The sequence below is a fragment of the Acanthaster planci genome, unplaced genomic scaffold (assembly GCF_054643075.1).
Source record: "Acanthaster planci isolate LZ-2023a unplaced genomic scaffold, COTS_SCS Contig88, whole genome shotgun sequence".
In the NCBI taxonomy this organism is placed as follows: Eukaryota; Metazoa; Echinodermata; class Asteroidea; order Valvatida; family Acanthasteridae; genus Acanthaster; species Acanthaster planci.
The window spans coordinates 39609-60080 of NW_028257710.1; the positions used below are offsets into that span (position 1 = coordinate 39609).

A 20472-nucleotide genomic window follows, 5' to 3' on the forward strand; every position below is an offset into this window, starting at 1 on the left:
TTCTTGTAGTAATTGGCCTACGTAAAGGAAGAATTGCCGTTGGATTTTCTTGTGTGGATGGATCCCTTCTGTGGGCCATCACGAGACTGCGTCATTCATCTCATGGTCTCATTTTCCTCACGGGTCATGATGCCATTTGCTGCAGACCGACTGGGAACGTCTTGCAGGGCTTGGCTGCTCTACAATATCATCTTTTCTGGCAGGACTGACTCAGGTATTGTTTAGACAGCCTTGGAAACCCACATATCTACAATTTTCAGCCAACGTGTAAGAAAAAGGTTATACATTGTTATAATTCGGCAATTACTTAATACAAAAAAATGTGTAAGTAAAGTTAGGGGCTAAGTAGTTTAATTACTTGTAGGCCTAGGCCCTGCCCCTTATCTCTGAACATGTAAGGAAGTATCTTTAACCCCTTCGCTACGGAGGACTGCTACTACCGCACATACATACAGTCTATTCACCAAGCAGCTGCTGGTTCAATGGGGCCTGCTGCTGTACAAAACCTTCCATTCAGGGCATACCACAGCTCAGCAGTCGCAGTCAAATTATACTCGAACTCACAAATGAACAAACTTCCAGACAAATAATTTTCCTGACTCTTGCCACAGCATCTATTATTTATTATTTCGCCAGATACCACATCTGTTTTGGGCAAGCTGGCATCAGTCATATAGGCTGGTAGGCCCCAAAACATACATCAAACAAACGAAGGACTCCCAAGTCCGATGTATATGTACCAGTACATCTATCGTCATTTGGCTTACAAGCCAATCATAAATTAATGGGCTCCCAGGAACAATAATGAAATAATAGAATGATCCATCCAACCTTTTAGGGTCAGCGCTGGTTGTGCCATGGAACATACAGCACCCCACCCCCTTGGGTACATAAGCCAAAGAAAAGCGATGGATGGAGGAGATGAAATAACTGATGGCGGCCACCACCCTTGTGTCCACTGCCCCATAAAATATGCCCCAAAACCAATACCCGCTGCTGCATCAGTAACAACTCCAAAGTTTGATTGGATTCCCACTCAACATTCCAAAGTGCAGAAACTCCATTAAATCGGGAAAGGAAATCTAGCCACATTTTTAAGTCCTGTTTGGCCCCTACTGAAAGCCGCACTCCATGATGGGGCCCAGTCAGACCCTGTGTCAGTGCAATCAGACGGCGAAGGAACGCTCTACCTGGTGCCACTGCCTGACACACAAAGGTTAGCGCACCCACCAATGACGGAACTTCCACCAACTTGATCTTCTTTCTATTCAGCAGTACCTGAGCAATTTTGTCTCTGGAATCAATCTCTAAGCCTAAGTAAGTTATGACTTGCTGTGGGCCTTCTGTCTTTTCCACTGCCAGCGGGACCCCAAGCTTTGAGCACATGTTAGACAATTCATCTAATAGATATTTGCATCCCATCTGAGATTTATCCACAAAGAAAAAGTCATCTAAGTAATGTGTGATAGCCACTGACTTGGCAACTTGACAAATGCAAAACTCAAGAAATGTACTAAATTTCTCAAAAGAGAAACCCAGCTGGAAAAGAAAGGTGATGTATGAGATGGTCAGTGTTAGGCTCATGGTTAGGGACTAACCCAATAGGGGAGCACTGTAATTGGGGAAATGGGGCAGACAAATGGACCAGCAATTCTACCCAGGCTACGCTCTTTTGCAATTTTCTCCAGAACACTGTGTGGAAGCTCCTTAGCTGATTTTAGGCAGTCTGCCTGTAGGCCAACCCTCGGCCCAGAATACCCCAGCAAAAACCCTGACGCAAACCCTTGTTGCAATGAATCGGCATTGGCCTTATTAGGGTAGCTCTTTAAAATGTCACACAAAACATCCATCCTAATTGGTGTTGGAGGAACGAAAGCCAAGGGGTTGCTCTGATGCCACACCTTTCCCAACTGTGGCTTTAGTGCCACTGCAAGCCCCATTTTTGCACGAGATACTGCAGGATGGTGGAAGGTCTTACTACCATCGGGTGCAGCCCCTGCCTGTCCACAAATATTACAGCCTCACTGGGGTGCAATGCTTGCCAAACAGTGGTCACGGTAGGGCTCGTAAGAAGAGCCCCCACCTCCCTGGGTTCCGCGCTGGGTAGCTGACAAGGCACTGGCACTGAAGATGGTGCCAGTGGTCATGTGGGCATCGCAGAAGTAGCCAGAGACATGTCAGCTTCAGCAGCTACTGCCTAGTTCCAGCCTTTTCGCTGGCTTTCCGCTGCTGAGGCATCGTGCTATAGCTCAGTTAATGCCGACCAAACAACAGCTAACAGGACTCCCTTCCTCCAGCTAGATTTCAAATACCCACTGAGCTTAAATCATGTCATGCAGTGTAATCATACATGCAGTTTCAGCAAACTTCAGCTTGCAAACCACAGTCTGGCCTCAAAGATCCACGAGGTAACTCCTAGTAATGTTCAGATGGACAGTACACAACCATTTTTTCCAAAGTAGGCCTAACACTTGTCCAGTATCTTGAGTCTTGGACAGCAAGGATATCCCAAGAAGGAGAGGCCCCACACTTTAGTCCTCCAGACAGTCTGTGCTTGCAGTAATCCAGCAGCCTGCAATGCATTGCCATCCACAGCAAATGTGCTCCACAGAAAGGATGATCCCAGCTTGGACCAGAATGACCAAGCTGCCAGTCCTCAAAATATTCCACAGAAAAAATATTCCAATTGATCCTGCTCCCAGAATTATTCCATACGGAGAGTGTCCAAACTGACCCAGTTTGCCCAACAAGCTGTGACAGAATGATCCTCACATGAGAATTTCCCTCCTAAACTAGCATTGCCTGACAGAAGTAATCTGACCCCTTGCCTGATTGGCTAAAATAATGAACTGTGATTGGCTACCAGTTAGTGCACAGTAACTCTGATTGGCCCACCTTATGAATAATTAGTACTAGAATCCTCTTCAGAATCCACCTTTTGTGAAATGTTCAATTTTCAAACTGTCATAACTGCAAAACTAGGGGGGAGGGAGCAATTGAATGCAAACTGGTGCAGATTTGTGGGGATCTGTGGCAGCTTTCTGGAACCATGAATATAACCACACAAGGCAGTACAAGTTTTACAGCATTCTTCTCCGAAAAATACATCTTGAAAAATATTTCGCGGTACCCGCTGCTTCATTTGATTCGGACCGGCCAGCCGACCCCGGCAAGCTCGGTGGTCGAGTGGTTAAGACATCTGCACGAGTAAGCAGGAGGTCGTGGGTTCGAGTCCCACCCGAGTAAGCTTATGAGGTTTTTTCACAAGCTCTCGGAAAAGCACTGAGCATACAGTGCTTATTAATATACGTTGGGTAAGGGCAAAACCTGAAAAGCTGCATACCTACTTGTGATCCCACCTTGTCCATAAAGGGTTGGACTGAGTGCAAAATGTATAACATCTGCCAGGAAGTGTGTCAGCTATCTAGGGCAGTGCACATAGGACTATGTGCTTATATCTAGTACAGTAAGGTTCTTCAAACCTTGCAAAGCAACAGATCTGTGTACCACCAAGTATAAAGGGTTTTGTCAAAATACATGCATTGTGACAGAACCTCATAATCCCGTCGTGAAGGGGTTAAAGCAGTGTTGGACGCCTTCTGCATAAGAACTGTTACAGTTACAGCAGGAGAAGTTTAGCCAAAATTATCACTTTGCCAGTGAATGTTGATTAAAGGTAAGAAGAAAAAACTAGAGGTTTTGTCTGTTTTGAGGACAGAGCAAAGGGCTTGTCTGCATTTTCTTTTTTTCTTAAGAAAAGGGCATTCCTTCATTTGAGATACTACCACATTTGAATTTCACGCTTTTGGACATTAGGAGATATAAAGAATTAAAGTTTGCACCCTTTACATAACACTTGCTAAATCCATCTACCAAATTTCAGCCCGATCAGACACGTAGTTCACAAGATATAGGCTTGTCACGAATGTACTTTTAATGTCACGTGACCAGTCATACGATCAAGTCCTTTTTCGCATTCTTTTGTACATTTGAACAACTAAGGTATCATAACATAAAGTCATTTTTCGTATGTAACACCTCTCTTTCAAGTTATCTGTAAAGTTTCAACCTGATAGAACATGTACTTCAGGAGATACAGGGCTTTAAAGAGTGCACGTCACGTGACTTGTCTCCTGGTGATGTCATCATCACATGAGGTCAATATTTCACTAAAACAATCCTTTTTCAAGATATTTGCAAGATTTGAACCCGATCTGACATCTACTGTAGGGGATATAGGGCCTTAAAGGTTATACTCTTAATGCCAAGTGACTTGTCTCCTGATGATGTCATCATCACATGAGGTCAATATTTCTCTAAAGCAATCCCTTTTCAAGATATTTGCAAGATTTGAACCCGATCTGACATCTACTGTAGGGGATCTAGGGCCTTAAAAGTTATACTCTTAATGCCAAGTGACTTGTCTCCTGATGACGTCATTATCACATAAGGTCAGTACACCTCTAAAGCATTCCCTTTTCAAGATATCTGCAAGATTTGAACCCGATCGGACATCTACTTCAGGAGATATAGGGCTTTAAAGAGTACGCCCTTAATGTCGCATGACTTGTCTGCTGATGACGTCATTATCACATAAGGTCAATATACTACTAAAGCACTCCCTTTTCAAGATATCTGCAAGATTTGAACCCGATTAGACATGTATTTCAGGAGATATGGGGTCTTAAAAAGTGCACCACTAAATGTCACGTGACTCGTCTGCTGATGGTATTGTCATCACCTGAGGTCAATTTCCATTTGTAAACCTTCCCTTCCTAACTGCCTGCAAGGTTTCAACCCAATAAGACATGTACAATACAATATACAATGCAAAACATTATACTTATCAAGGAAAAGGCACAGATTAGATATCTTAAAACATTTGTCCCTTTTTGCGTTCCATACACTGCCATCTGCTCTCGGCAGCACGTGGTCGGCACTTTGCCAAGTCCCGAATATAATGCCCTATGCACTGTGCGGCGTCTATGTTGCAGGCAGATATTGGGCGTCCGCACATACACAGTAGCATATACACAGCATGCTAATGGCATTTTCGAGTTGGCAATTTATATTTTAGGGGGTTTTTGTCAGTGGCGCTTCACGTATGCGAAAAAGTACGCCAGTTATGCACATCATGCAGCTGACTCCAATGTTTTAGCTGTCATCCCTTGCACAATTCACGCTTATATCGCTCGCGGTTGATTTTTTATAGAATTTTGAAGACTAAAAGAAGTTTTTATTGTAACTTCCGGTCTGATGACGTCATCAGCCAATAACTTCACACACGTGTTGACTGGATAAAGATGGTCATCTACATCAATTTTCAGGCGATTCGGACAAACTTTGCCACAGATATCCATTCAAAATTCATTTTTCAGAATTTATAAATTGTCGATACAGGGCTCTCGACAATTGGGTGACGTCATCAGTAGATAATTTGAAAAATACAATACCCTTGTAGACTAACACCATTGAAAACAACTTGATACCTATTACCACTTTTAAACAATAAGACCACTTCCGGTTTCGCCCAGAAGGAAGGGTCACGTGATTTGACCCACAGAAGATGAATTGAAGACCACATTTTATCCTGGCACTTGCTGCAAAACAGAATGTTGCGGAAAGCCAGGATTGATTTCATATATTCAACATTTAATAATAAATCACGTGATGATGTCATCATGACGTAAATAATTCAGAATTATCTTTGTTTTACAGTTAGTACTTGCTGCAAGTTTGACGATGATCAATGATTACTAAGGTACTAAGGTATTAAGTGCCTCAAATACATGTACAAAGTCTATGGGCTGAAATTAATAAGTAAAAATCAATAATAAATCACTTGATGACGTCATAATGACGTCATGTTTCTAGGACCATCTATGCAAAAGGGTTCGTCATTGGAATAAGCTTGGTGATAATCCAAAGTTGCAAAAGCAATAAAGTCACCGGTAGAAAAACATGTACAAAACAAACGGGCAAGAAAAAAAAAACAGAACAAAAAAAATGCCTTTTTCGCGAAATTGCGAAAAGCCAAAAAAAAGGAACAAAAACAAAGCCTTGTTCGCAAAATGCGAAAAAGCCAAAAAAAACCCCCAAAACAGAACAAAAACAAAGCCTTTTTTGCAAAATTACAAAAAAGCCAAAAATTTTTAAGAAAACAAAAGCTGTTCAGGCTCTTGCCAAAACAGCTAAAAAATAATCAGAAAAGCAATAACTGTTTCGGATGGCTTGCCGAAACAGCTAAAAAGAAAAACAGAACGATTACAATAGCTGTTTTGGTGAGCTGCCGAAACAGCTTAAAGGAGCTTATCTGCCTGTTTTCCAACAGAACAGAGGGCTTTTTTGCATTCTTTTGTACCTTTGAACAACTATGGCATCATCACATCAAGTCATTTTCAGGAGATATAGGGCTTTAAAGTGTGTACCTTTAATGTCATGTGACGTGTCTCTTGATAATGTCATCATTACATAAGGTCAATAGCCTGTAAAGCACTTCCTTTTTAAAATATCTGCAATGCTTGAACCCAATTGCACATGTACTTCACGAGATACAGTACTTTGAACAGTGCACCTTTGATGTCAAGTGACTTGTCTGCTGATGATTTCATCATCACATCACATCATCACATCACGATTTTCTTCTTGGACCTTCTCTAGCACATGGTCTAAAAACAAGCACGTAATATATAACCAGTCAGACCTATAAGAGTATCAAATTCTGGCTGCTGAATATTAAACATGTACAAAACCTGTGGGGAAATATTAAACATTAAAAAATCAATATGAAATAAGGTGATGACATCATGCCTAGTTCATGATGTCATGAACTAGGCAATTATTTTGCATCATGTTCTTCGCCGGCTGTAACTTTGATGACAATTGAGGATCGCAAAGTAACCCAAATTGTGCCTTGAAAACGTGTACAAAGTCAATTGGGCTAAACTATATATGTAAAAATCAATAATAAATCACTTGATAAGGTCATCATGAGGTCATGTTTCTAGGACCATCTATGCATAAGGGTTCTTCATTGGTATAACTTTGATGAAGATCCAAAGTTGCAAGAGCACTAAAGTCACAGCGACAAAAAATGTGTACAATACTAAAGGCTTTTGAGCAGAGGTAGAAGAAGACGGGAGGTCATCTGTCTGTTTGCCAACAGAACATAGGGCTTTTTCGCATCCCTTTCTTAAGTTGAACAACCAATCCACTGCACAAACCTAATGGAGTAAATCTGTCATTATGACCATTTGGATGTAAGGTTTCATCACTTTCATGTACTTCAGGAAATAACGTACTTTAAATAAAATGTAATTCGACTCCTCATCTGATGTCATCATCACATCAGGTACATTTTCATCAAGAACACTTCCTTTCCTTGTGTGGCGCCGCGCCCCTCTGACGAAGGCAGGGGCACCCTCCTCCTCGAGGCGCGGTGCGTCGGACGGCACGCCGGAGAGTCCCTGAGCGGCTAAGGATGAGTCCGTTGGGACCAAAGTATACGGTCCCCCCAAGAAAGTTGGTCTTCGTCGAGATGATGGCTAATCTGATTGGTCGAAACTTAATGACGTGACCCGGACAGATCTGACTTGAAATAAACTTCGCCTGGACTCCTGACTTATATACAACAATTAACAAGCGGCTGGTTTATTCATCAACACACTCAACCAATACACCAGTAGAGGGTGCTATTGACGGGGAGACTGTGTGATTATACATGTACCTGACCGGACTTCGCCCAGAGCAGCGAACACCACAATTAATTGTGGGCATCCAGTGCCGACTCAGGGACTTTAGCAAGTCTACAGGGCTTATTGTCAGGGCTGCACTACACGCAACTCAAGTCACGAGATAGCAATCCGCCCTTGCATCGACCGCAAGCTCCTATCAGGAACTATACCGCACCACCAATCAGCCCCTCAACCTACCGAGCCCCTCAACAGCACACGCACCACTTGTACTTAGGCACAGTCACACTAAGCTAGGTGACTTTAACCCTTGCACAGGATTCGCGACCCTTACCTCAGGATCAGCCCTTGATCAGGATGACTAAGCCTTGCTTGCGCGCGCCTTTTATAGCTTTCGCGCTGCTCTGACCACGCCCGCGCACGCGCTCACGTGACCAAGCAGTGACTTCCGCTGCCCTATCGCACAATGCACAAGGCGGAGCCTATGCGCCGTGCTTCCTTAACACACAGCTATGCGTGCCTAGCTTCAGAACAGCTGTTCACTATCAAATAATTTTAGTCAATTGACAAATCCAAGATGAGGTCTTTAAATGGTAAAGAGAAGTTTTTAACCACTTCCAGCCGGGGGCTCCTGTACTGGAGCCATAGGCCTTATATTCGTGGCCGGGGACTCTGAAATTGGAACTTTACTATAAAAAAAAAAAGTTGCTGGGCGTTTCTTAAAAAGTTTGGGGCTGTCAGTTAAAAAGTTTTGGCCATCATTGGCTGTAAATAAATTGGTCCAAGGCAATAATGGGTTGCTGGGGCCAGTGAATTGTGACTTTATTTTATAGCCGGGGTGACCGAACTTCTAAAAGCCAGGAGCTGAGAGCTGCCGGGCACTACCAATCAATCCCTGTATTCTTTCAGCGCAGAGCACTGCAATTAGCGGAGGTAATCCGTGTATTGTTTGTGCAGAGCGCATTTGTTTGCACTGCCGGGCGCTCGCAGGGGATTATCAATGAAGACAGTACACCGCTGAAGTACGGCTTCACCGGTAATGGTGGTGCCGTTGATCCCTGCCTGCATCGCAGGTCGACCTGCAGTGAAGCCTTTGAACTGTTTTTTGATGACATTCTCTACAACAAGATAGTGCAAGAGACCAACCGGTATGCCGTGCAGAGGCCCGCTACGACATCGGCGCACATGCAATCATGGACTTATCTGAACACTAGAGAACTGAAGGCCTTTCTGGGCCTTTGCATAATGACGGGAATCGCAAAGCACCCCACCCTTCATAGCTTCTGGTCCACCAACCCACTACTGAAGATGAGCCTATTCCTGTCCGTCATGCCCTGAGATCGCCTCCTTGCCATCCTGCAGTCCCTGCACTTCAACGATAACACTGCCATGCCAGATGACTGCACCGACCGTCTCTTCAAATTGCGCCCAGTCGTCGACCATCTTGCTCAGAAGTTTGCCACTGTCTACGTTCCTCAACGGGACATTTCCGTCAACGACTCCCTGCTGAAGTTTTACAGGCGTCTTCGCTTCGCTACCTACAACCCCAGAAAGAGGGCCCCGCTTCGGTCTCAAGATGTACAAGTTGTGCCAGAGCACGGGGAGTACCGCCAGGTACTGCTACAACTTCAAAATCTACACCAGCCAAAGTAAAGGAGACCTCCCAGCAACTACACAAGTGGTGATGGACCTGGTGAACAACCTAAGTGGTAAGAGCTACAACCTTGCCCTCGACCGGGCCTTCAGCAGTCCCGATTTGTTTCGACGACTTCACAACCAGAAGTTCAACGTCGTCGGCACCGTCATGGCAAACAGAAAAGGGATGCCGAAAGACCTGCAGTCCGTCAAGCTGAAGCGGGGCGAAACAGCGTTCCGGTCAGCCGACCTGGGTGTCAGCGGTTCTCTCCTGGCCATGGTGTGGCAAGACAAGCGCAACATCTGTATACTCTCCACCATGCATATGGCAGACATCCGTGGCACCGGCAAGCAAGACAGGACAGGGCAGGAAAAGCAGAAACCGACCTGTGTCATTGAGTACAACGCCCTGATGGGGGGTATTGACAAGAGCGACCAATTAGCGGCAAATCATCGAGCAACTCGTAAGTCCCTCAAGTGGTACAAGAAGCTCTTCTTCTACCTGCTCGACTTGACGCTGGTGAACAGCTACGCCGTGTACCTGACCGTTGGTCACCACCTCTCCTTCCTCAACTACCGCTTGAGTCTTGTCCGTGAGCTGTTGTTCCACGAGCCCTTGCCCAAGTACCACCCTCAGCATGATACTCCACCAGTCACCAACTCCTGCTTTGTCGGCCGACACTTCCCCGTGGACTTTGAGAGGACCAGCTATGGCGACTTCCGGTACCAGCGGTGTGTCCTCTGCGCTTCCCGTGGTCTGCGAAAGAAGACACACTTTGAGTGCGACACGTGCCACCAGCCCCTCTACGTCGCCCCCTGCTTCAAGGAGTACCATACTGTCCACTAATTGACACTTCGAACATTTATTTTCATGGACATTTTCATTGACATTATATTTTTTGTTTTTCATGTGTGTTTTGACTTGATGCCCCACTTATCTGGTGTAAAACAATATGTCATTTACTGGTGGTTTTAGGAGTTGTTATAGTTTCAACCTTTGAAAAAAATGAAGATAAAGACAAAGTTTCTGGAAAGTACTGCTTTGAGGATGTTGTGTTTTCATCTCTTGAAAAAGTGGCACATTTCCTTGTAATGGTTTTACTAGGTGGTCATGTTTTCAGCCTTTGAAAAAATGACGAAAAAGACAAAGTTTCTGGAAAGTACTGCTTTGAGGATGTTGTGTTTTCATCCTTTTTATTCCTTGCACCGGTGTTTGCTTTTTATTTGATTGAAAGAGTGGAAATTTATTTTACTACTTTTATGAGTTCAACTATTTCAATGAGAAATGAAAAGAAAACACAAGAGAAATGACAAGAAGAAAATAAGAGAAAAAGAAGTTCTCTCCAAATATTTGTCTGTGTGTGTATTTCTATGTGTACTTGATTTTATTGGTTTCTAAGATTTTACTTGAAATTGTTGGGAAATAAAGTTTGGGAAGGGAAATATCTAACACTATGGGAGGGAAAATGAACAAGTTGGGAGAAAAAATATGAGAGTGGTTTGGGGGAGATATAAGTTTGGTAGATGGGAAAATATATAACAGAAAAAAACCCAATAGCTTCAAAAAATAGCGAAAGTTAGCAGCGCCACGAAAAAGCCACACTTTTAGACTCCTTTTTTTACAGCATGAATTCATTTGTCCGTCATTGCCGGCACTCATTAAACAGTTGACAAAGCCCAGTGCACGTGCACAGCTTCCCATTCACTCACCGCATATTACACGCTGAGGTCTTGACCGTCAATCGCTCCGCATAGCAACACGGCAGCATAGCAACGCACTGGGCCAAGGCCCGGAACAAACGAGCCCTTATGTAACACACACAATGGGGGCTCTATACAGAGCGGGCAGCGTGGTCGCAAAACCGAAGGGTCAATGGAAGTTGCTTGTGAGGGCTAGACTCGCCATGGGACACTCATTTTATGGGCTTCAGGCATTCAGAAAAAAAGCTATGAATTTTGAAAAACAAAAATATTACAAACCCGCCCGGCAGCGCATGTAACGGTTAAAAAAAGCACCCGGCAGCAAGTGGTTAACAACTGAAAATCATCAACAAACTTTTCTGGTAGAACTAGCTGTCATGTTCTGTTGTCCAACTTCATTTCATTACATTTATTACATCGTCACATTAGAAAACCATGAAAATTTGTTTCCTGTGTGCATTATACATAAAAGTTATACATATAGTAAATAGCATTAAAAAATGAATTTCCATTTATTTAATACAACGAATATAAACCGACATTCATAAAAGCAAAGATTAAACAGATAACAACTGTTTTCATGCATCGGGGTGGACATCACTAATCAGGAACGTGCGGGGTTTATCGTTTAAATAAACATGTGGCAAGCATTAAGCAAAAAAGACATTATAAAACGTTTGTATTGGTGCCTGGGGTGCGGATTCTTCAGGATCTGTTGACGACCACTGAAGCGTAAAGGGGATGCTTAGGATCTTGCATTATTGCAGGAAGCTTGGAAACAATTGCTGATTAAAAATACTTTGAACATGTTTCGCATCAAAGCGTGGAATTTCTTTTTGTTTTCGCATGACAGGTGCGAGCCTACTGCACACTCCAGAATAACCCACATTCTTTATTACGTAATCATCCTATGTATATTTAGCGAAGCGTGGGCTTCCAGCTCATTCTTAGTCAAGCAGTCAACCTCGCTGTTACACGAATCCCCCACCCCATATCCCCAAAATTAAGTTCCCAAACCGATTCAGTACCGGGGGAGTGCACCCCAGATACACCCACGTTTCCCCCACAGGGGGTTTTTCGTGGCCACCTTCGGTGTTTGACACTGAATCAGTCAGTATTTGGAGAGTTGCTACAAACCATTCCTATTTATTTTGACAATTAGCCAAACTTGTTTTATTAAATGTAAATAGACGCTTTTTGTGCATCTGTCGTGAATTGTACTGTTGGCTGTTGCTTGTTTTCCCTTCAGAAATTTGGAGTAACCTGGCTGCTTCCCTCGATGACCTCGGCTCAAAGGTCCTTGGCATCCATCAGCCTCCCGTCGATACTCATGCCAGCAAAAGCCTAATCGACCACTAAGAAATATCTAGCTTCATGAAGATGCTGGGAAGTGTGGGCATCAGCCAAGTCCAACGTGCCTGTATTTCCCATCAGTCCACTTCATTTCTCCTTCATTTTTTTATTCCTCCATTATTGGATTCAGCAGAAGAGGCATACTAGGATGTTGTTGAAAAGAATTCTATCATTTACTTCTGGGACAAGCTGCAACGGGAAATAAAAGGTCACAAAAAGACCACATCAAAAACAGTTGTAAATATAAATCCTACACATACAGTAAATAGAGTGACAAAGTATTGCAAAGTCTATCAATAAAACTTAAACAATTGAACCAAACATATGGGGGACAATTACATGTAGTCATAGTATGTAGGCTTTTCAATGCAAGCCCACTTGAAGAAAAGTCCAGTTTGTTGTACACATTTTATCCTCAAATAAATAGACTTCTTGAAGTCTCCATGTTCCGATGTACACCTCTGATGTCCATGACAGTATAGTCACCATTTATTTTATTTTGCCACATACTGTGAAAACCAGTGAGACTTGACAAGCAAAAACCAAAAAGGTAGCAAAATTAGGGACCTGGCCAATATACAGTCACAGACATTACTGATAGCACACAGAATGACTCATCACACTGAACAAAAATAGGACCTTATTAGCCACAGCCTACCAAAAAGTAGGCCTAAACAATCGTTCAGTTATCATGTACCAACCTTACCTGTATACCCAAAATAAGCAAACACAATTTAAAAGTAACGAAACGGCTGAAAATTAGGTCCATAATCTATCAGTCAATCATTAAATACATGTCTTGCAAGTCTAACAGAATGGATGCTCACCTGTGATGACCTGACCTTCCTGACAAACTAATTCATGCCTGAAATTGCAATTGCTTACTTGATTTCAAGTGGAAAATGGAAGAATGTAAAACTTGGGCAAATATTTTTTTATAGTGAGAACACCCAAGCATGGCACGATTTTGCCTTGTTTGCAATAAACACTGTGATAAATATGAGTCAGACATTATCTCGCTCTCTTCAAGTTCTTGTACCATCCAAATGAAATGAAACGACCTTGGACCTGACTGGATAGCCTGGACTAATGAAGAAATGCTAAAGAATGCATGCACAGACACTGAAAGTAGGAATGGCTCAAACAGCATGTACAAGGTAATGCAAGTGTAAACTGGTACATGGAGTGCATGCATTGCAGTGAGTGTCGACGTGTCAAAAGAAACAAAATGGCGATCGACTGAACATTTCCGACCAACCTGGCTCTGTTCAACCAATGAAGAGGTGCTTCTACAGATACAGGACAAATGTTTCTGTGGTCTCATTTGAATTTAAAAATGAATATTTATTAACATGGTTGGCCGATTTCTTTAGCGCAAGATAAGTGCACACGCAGTTATTGTTTCTTGTGTGCATGTCATAGGAAGGCATAAAAAGAGAAACTACCGGTATACACACAAAGACAGAATGACATCTGAAAGAAATAAAATCAACATCATCTGTGACAATGTACCCAAACAGTCTTATACATGCCAGTTTCCCTTAGTGCCTTTTGCCCTTTGTAAAAACATGATCAACTGCAGTGCACCCCCTTCTAGCAAAAGGCATTGTTGCACAACTGTCATGTTTGTCTTTCTTTTTCAAAAGTGCTTGAGAGTCTGAGTCAGAGTGGGGAGGGTGGGCAGGTGTGAACTGTTTGGGTAGGTAATCTCTTGCAGACTTGTCCCACATTACTGTGGGGAAGGAGTCCACTGCATTCAACCTACCAAAACAGTCCTAAATGCAGAGTAGCACTTATCCTAGGAGGCAGGTTGAGGTGGATGCACCAGGTAACTCTAAGTGCAAGAAAGGACGAACAGACAAGTGATCCTTAAGGTTACAGTAATTCATGGGAACTCACCATGAGATGCTGTCAAAATGACTTGGTAGCAGGTCTGTCCTGATGAGGAACCTCTTCTGATTTGAGTATTGTCTTGCCATGAACACAGTCCGCTTGCCAGACGTCATGCAATGGGTTAAAGGTAGTGGGTGATTTAAAGCAAGCTGCTTTGCATATGTCTGAAAATGGAGCACCCCGAAGGTAGGCCGGGAGATAGATACTGCTCTGATGTCATGAGCTAGAATATGAGAGAGTTCATCACCGAGTGAGGTCAACCAATTCCACTTGGCAAATTTAATGGCTGAAACATTCCATTGGGCAATTGTGTCTTTAGATCCTTAACGATGAGGTTTGACTGTTATCATAAATAGTAACGATGTATTCTCTGTAATTCTGTTGGTTCATGCCAAGTACCATTTGAGAGTGCGAACTGGGCACCAGAGATTATCATCACTCGTACCTGAGTGCGAAGTGATGCTGGGAATGAAAATTCCTGGTGGTTGGAATGATGCAGTCTGATTCTTCGGGTGGAAACCATGGCTGGAATGAGGTGGGCTCTAAGGTTCCCAGCGAATGTGGCCATCAGGAATAGATAGTGCCCAAAGTTCACAACCTCTGCGAGATGCAGCTACAGCTACATGTAGCTGGAAGGCCAGCTTCATGGATGCAAGGATGTGTTACTGAGTGGTTCAAAGGAGGGCCAGTGAGAAGCTAGATGACACAAGTTAGATCCTAGGATAGGATGAGGTGTGGGGTAGAGGGGTGCTCAATAAACATCCAAAAGAGGTGGTGTTTTAGAGTTTTGTCATCTGAAAAAGTGAAGCTGTTGGTGAAGCTGCTGTGTATAGCAGAGATGGCCGAGTGGTAGTTGTGAATTGTAGCTATTATAGCTTTATTACCAAGGCATTTACACCGAAGGTTGCAGTGTGATGGCTGTAGTATTCCAAATGGGGTATAGGGAAACTTTGTGTCCTACTGCAGTGACCGGTTAGCTGTATTATCAGGTACCCTGCTCACCACAGTTCATGGAGGGCCTGATAAAATGAGGCCTCACAGTCAATACTACCCCTTTTTTCCAGGCAAAAAACTGTGAAGTCAGCACTTGAGTCCGATATTGAGAGGAGGCCACTACTCCATTTGCAAGAAAAGGTGTGGGACGACCTGCATCACTGCTTAATAGGAGAACATGGAGTGGATGAACTTGCTGCCAAGAGAGGAGCGTGACGAAAAGTGGTTCACAGAAGGGTAGCTGTGGCAGAGATGAAGAGGCAAGAGGAAGGACAGACATACCAGAAACAACAAACTGAAAGTGCAGTGGCATGATCCTTGAGGATCCCATTTGGCTAACACACCAACACACTCTTGCCATAAACCTGCTTTGAACTTCAAGCTGTTACAATCCTTGACAGCCAGCCAGAAATCGCAGCAAAGATCTCATGACCCACAGTCTTGGCAAACTGTTCTGCTTTCTCCTTTAGAAGAGGGTCATTTACCGATAGATTCTTGGAACACAGTCTCCTCCACATCTTTACAACTATCCGTGCACATTCCCTTTTGGGGAAGTCAGAACTTGGACGATTCACACTTGGCAGTCTTAAAAGTCTTGAGACAGTTTTCAGATCATCAGCTCTGTTTTGAGGGTTGTTGAAAACATACTGAAAACAACTTAACTAATATCAGCTTCCTTCAGACAAGAATCCATGACTCTGATAATTTCCATTCTAGCCTCAATCGAAAGTCCCTTGTGGGAGATTTTGGTGAAGCCCTTTCTTCTCAAGTAATGAAAGGTTTGGAACAATTTAGCACCTACTGTAACACTAGCAATCAATCTTAAAGCTTTTAAAACTCGTTATTGGGGGAATAAATAGATGGATAAGAGTAAGTTCTGAGGGGTGGTGTGGATTGTAAATTCAAATATTCTACATCATCTGGATTGCAGTTAGAAATCAGTGGTTCAGTAATGGATAAACCTAATATTGTTTACTAGAGACTCAAATTTGTTAATTCACTTTTTGTAACTTTTTAAATATACATACTACTTGTAAACTGTTGGTGGGTTTCAGGTGCTTTAATTCCTTGTTTTTTTTATAGCAGTGTATGAATTTTAACCATTATTATGTTTGCAACTCTACTTACTAAATACTGCAGTTTCATATATTTTTATTAAACCCAAGGGCCCCAAGGAAGAACAGTTTATTGATAACTGATGGGGCTACCCTAGTAAAAAAAAACAAAATAAATAAGTGCTGTCTTAAATGAAAACCTGTAAGATAGATGCATGATTTGTTGAGGAAAATATTCCCCTCATATCATCTTTGGGTAGCTGTTAGTTGAACCATATTGTTATTGTTCACCAATGTCTTAAACGTCCTTCCACTCTGGATCACATGCGCTTACATTCAGGCGGCATGAGAGCCACCACAAAGAATTTCTCTATTGGTACGGGAACCGCAACCGAAGAAAAAAAGTGATTGGGATGAAAGTGGGATCCCAGTGTGATCCCAATGGGATACGTCTGAAAAACAGGATGGAAGTGGGGTCCCATTTCCAGGTGGGATTGTAGTGGAATCCCAGTTGAGGTGAGATCCCAGTTAAGGTGGGATCCCAGTTGCAAGCAAAAAAGTGGGGTCCCAGTTGGGGGGATATTTGTCATCCATTGTTTACGCTGACTCCAACGCTTATTTTATTAAATACACAATGAAGCTTACTGATGGTCATCTAAAAGAAGCTGGCGGATCAAGGCGAATAAAATTAAGGCCCTTTTCTCCAAAAAAAAGAAAAAAAAAAAAAAGCTGCTTCTACTTGCATGAACAAGTTACAACCATTGGAAGCTTGAGTTTTAGCAGGATCTGATTTGGTTTTCCCCAAGCATGAAAACTCTTCATGTTTTTCTGTATATTAAAATATTTCGTTCTTGTTCATTCTGGTCTATTATCCAAAATTCGTCGGACTTTGTACAAGGTTTTTCTTGCAAGAAAACGAAGTCATGACACTGAAACTGAACCACAGTCAACATAAACAAATTTTTTTTGTACTATTTCATTCACAGTACTTCCCCAGCCTGTGTTATTTTTTACAAATTCAAAGTAACAAAAAGCTTCTTGATTCATCCCTTTATGTATCAGATCACAATGGTACGTGTATACCTTTATTAATTCAGAGGGCTATTATTCACTTTGGCAAGGTTCCTATATAAGGAATGTTGGCTTGTCATATGGTGGTTGTAAATAAAAACAAACTAAAAACAAATCAAGACTCACAGTGTGTTAGATCTCTGAAACAGACTACATCACCAAGTAAGGTATTGACTGAGTTACAAGGAAAAACATTCTGACGTCACATTGTACATATTATATTTTAATTACCCCACCAAATGTGTTTTCGATTGACAACTATGACCAATCACATGGGTCAAGTGAGAAAAGGTTGTAATCAACCAGGACTGACTGATTGGCACATTTCCACCATGCCTTCTTTTGCATAGGCGTGGCGGAAATCAGCGAAGCCTTGTTTTACTGCATTGAGCTTTGGCGCACGTACTACAACAGCGAAAGGTGAAGCAATTCATTGAAAATCATGGAGCTTTCTTTTCAAAAATTGCAAATGTAAGTAGGAAGACATATAAAGATAAGCATTTTAAGGTGAGAAAAGGTTGTTGAAATGTGTTTTTCCAAAATCATTCGTCACCCATATTTGAAAGTTACCAAGGATAAGTTATGATGATAATGATAATGTAGTTCCTCCAAGTAATCTAGTACCATTGCTGGTAAAACTTTCCAAAGGAAGACACAGCATTTTCCATTTGCATCACTTCAACAGTTCCTACAAGAACATCATTTTTCCAAGTAATATTCATAACTTTGATAAAGATAGGGAATGCTTACTTACATGCCTCCTCGACTGCATTCATGTGGTGATGCAACTTCACTGAACAGTTCTTGGACATTCTATTTATTTAGAAAACAACAATAGATCTTTCTTTGGTGGAACAAAGCATTATGGAATAGCTCTGTCATACAACACAACACGCAGCCAGAAATGTTAAATTAACAATGCCATGTTCCTTCAAAGTCAAAGTTGCATTGTAAAACGTGTCATTAAAAAAATCATCGTAAGTCTGAGCATCCTAAAACAGGACCACAGCTTGCTGCTTTGTTTTTGCTGAAGACCAACAGTTCAAACTCACCATTTCACTCTCGATGTGAATCTGAAAAACATGTACTGGTAAATGCTACAGAAAACAGGTCATATCATACGTCTTAATTAATACTACTAATAATGCAGTTTTAAGGCATAGTCACACATCTCAAAGTGCTTTACAAATTGACCAAATGGTACATCAGTAATAAAGTAATGAGAGCAAATAAATTCCCCAAATCATAAGAGATTTGAGACGATAATTACCTGTCAAATGAATAGACTAAGAACTCTGACAGGATTTGCAGAAAACAGGACATCAGCAGACCTACATGAGCTGTGGTGTCTAAAGGGGCTTACCACTAAGGCCTGACCATTCTTTCTGGGAGATTAAGTCCGCTGGAATCCGCGAACTGTTTTTAACAAAAGAGCACTCAACAATGACAACCGTACGTTGCAAGAATGGTGTATGTTAATCTGCAAACATGAATAGTCCATTCACTCCGCGTTCAGAATGCTGAAATTTGTCATGTCATTGGTTGAGTTTGCATTCTTGGCGGTTGGATTCCTCCCCCACAGCAGTGTAGAAGAGTCTGCTAACGAATACCTACCCAAACAGTCACTATATATGCAAATTTCCTTTGCCTCTGATTCTATTCGCTTAAAATTTCATCAACCACAGTGCGCTCTCAAGGCCCATGCCCCCATGTTCATCCTTCTTTTTCAGAGTATGAGGTCTGAGCCAGAGTGGGGAGGACGGGAGAGCTATGACTGTTTGGGTAGGTATTCATTAGCAGACTCTTCCCAGACAGCTTTGGGGGAGCAGTCCATTGCACTCAACCTACCCAAACAGTCACTATATATGCAGAGTAGCACCGTACCCCGGAGGAGGGTAGGTGAGGATACACTGAAAGTGTGTGAGACCATGACAGGAGGATACCCATAAATATGGCGTAGAGTTAGAGATAGCTCATAGAGTACGGGTCCTCATGGTCTCAGTGAAGAGGCTATTATATAGACACTATATATTATAGACACGCCACAAAAGAACTCATTGCCATGCCATATTGAGGTAGCATAAGGTAAATGATTGTAGAGTTGGCCTTACGAAAATGTGTGGCGGTGAAGCTTCTACAGAGGACTCAGGGGAGGACCATGGAAGAGCTCAAGGACACGTAATGAGTCCCAACCGGGTATGAACTATTAGGAGGGAAACACTGAATGAACACATCAGGGAGAGGGTACCAAGGATAGTGCTGTCTATCAAGGACAGGAAGTTTATGGGGAAAACACATTAGGTAGCTGTGACAGCAGACGGTAGCTACATGTGATTGTGATTATTGACTGGAGTTCTGAGTCACGAAGGAGGAAGAAAGAGTTGGTTGCTGCAACTGTTGGAGTTTCAATTGGAGCCCCACACTGTTCATCACACCATGCAAAAATGGAGAACTGTTTACTCCTAGTGTAGACATACACTAGGAATCCAGGTAAACAAGGCCTCAGGGTTTAGACCTGATGAATAGAAGATGTCTTTCCCAGCCAATTCTGACAGAATTGCCGGAGAAGGGATAACAGAAGGGGGCACGTAGACAAAGGACCCTATTCTGTTGAAAAAGGAGTTGTCTGTGACCAAGACTTGTAGGTGAGGGAGTCTGGCACAGAACAGCAACTAGATACTCCATGCCAAGGAAGGGACGACATTATGGGGATGCCGATATGAGTTACCTAAGGTTAATCCTGAAGTCCAGACTCATAGAAACATCTGTCTTGTCAGGAGGCCAAGGCATAGTGAGGGCTTACCTTTGTGGCAATTTATCTGTTGAAGTGACGATGTGGCAACCAAAGCACTCCTGTGATAAAGGCCCGGAGGAAGGACAAGAGCCAAACTTAGTTAGATCGGAGAATGTACAAGGACAGAAATCTCAAGATTGCTTAAGAATCCAGCATGGCCAGTGAACTCATATGTGACACTAAGGTAAGCTCCAGCCTCATCTGTACCCCTGCCTACCAAGAGCCAGTTGCCAAGGTGTTCAATTGCAGGAATGGCTAGCTGTTGGGGGTAGGGGGTAAAAGATTA

General features: G+C 42.6%; 1 long non-coding RNA gene across 1 annotated transcript; it reads right to left on the reverse strand.

Annotated features, from left to right (window-relative positions):
• Window positions 1–11407: 11407 nt before the first annotated feature.
• On the reverse strand, window positions 11408–20438 carry LOC147795287 (uncharacterized). Its single transcript, XR_015424033.1, has 2 exons — window positions 18147–20438; window positions 11408–12569 (listed from the first exon to the last, which is right to left on the reverse strand). It is a non-coding gene; the product is annotated as an uncharacterized LOC147795287 (long non-coding RNA).
• Between the last annotated feature and the right edge of the window lie 34 nt (window positions 20439–20472).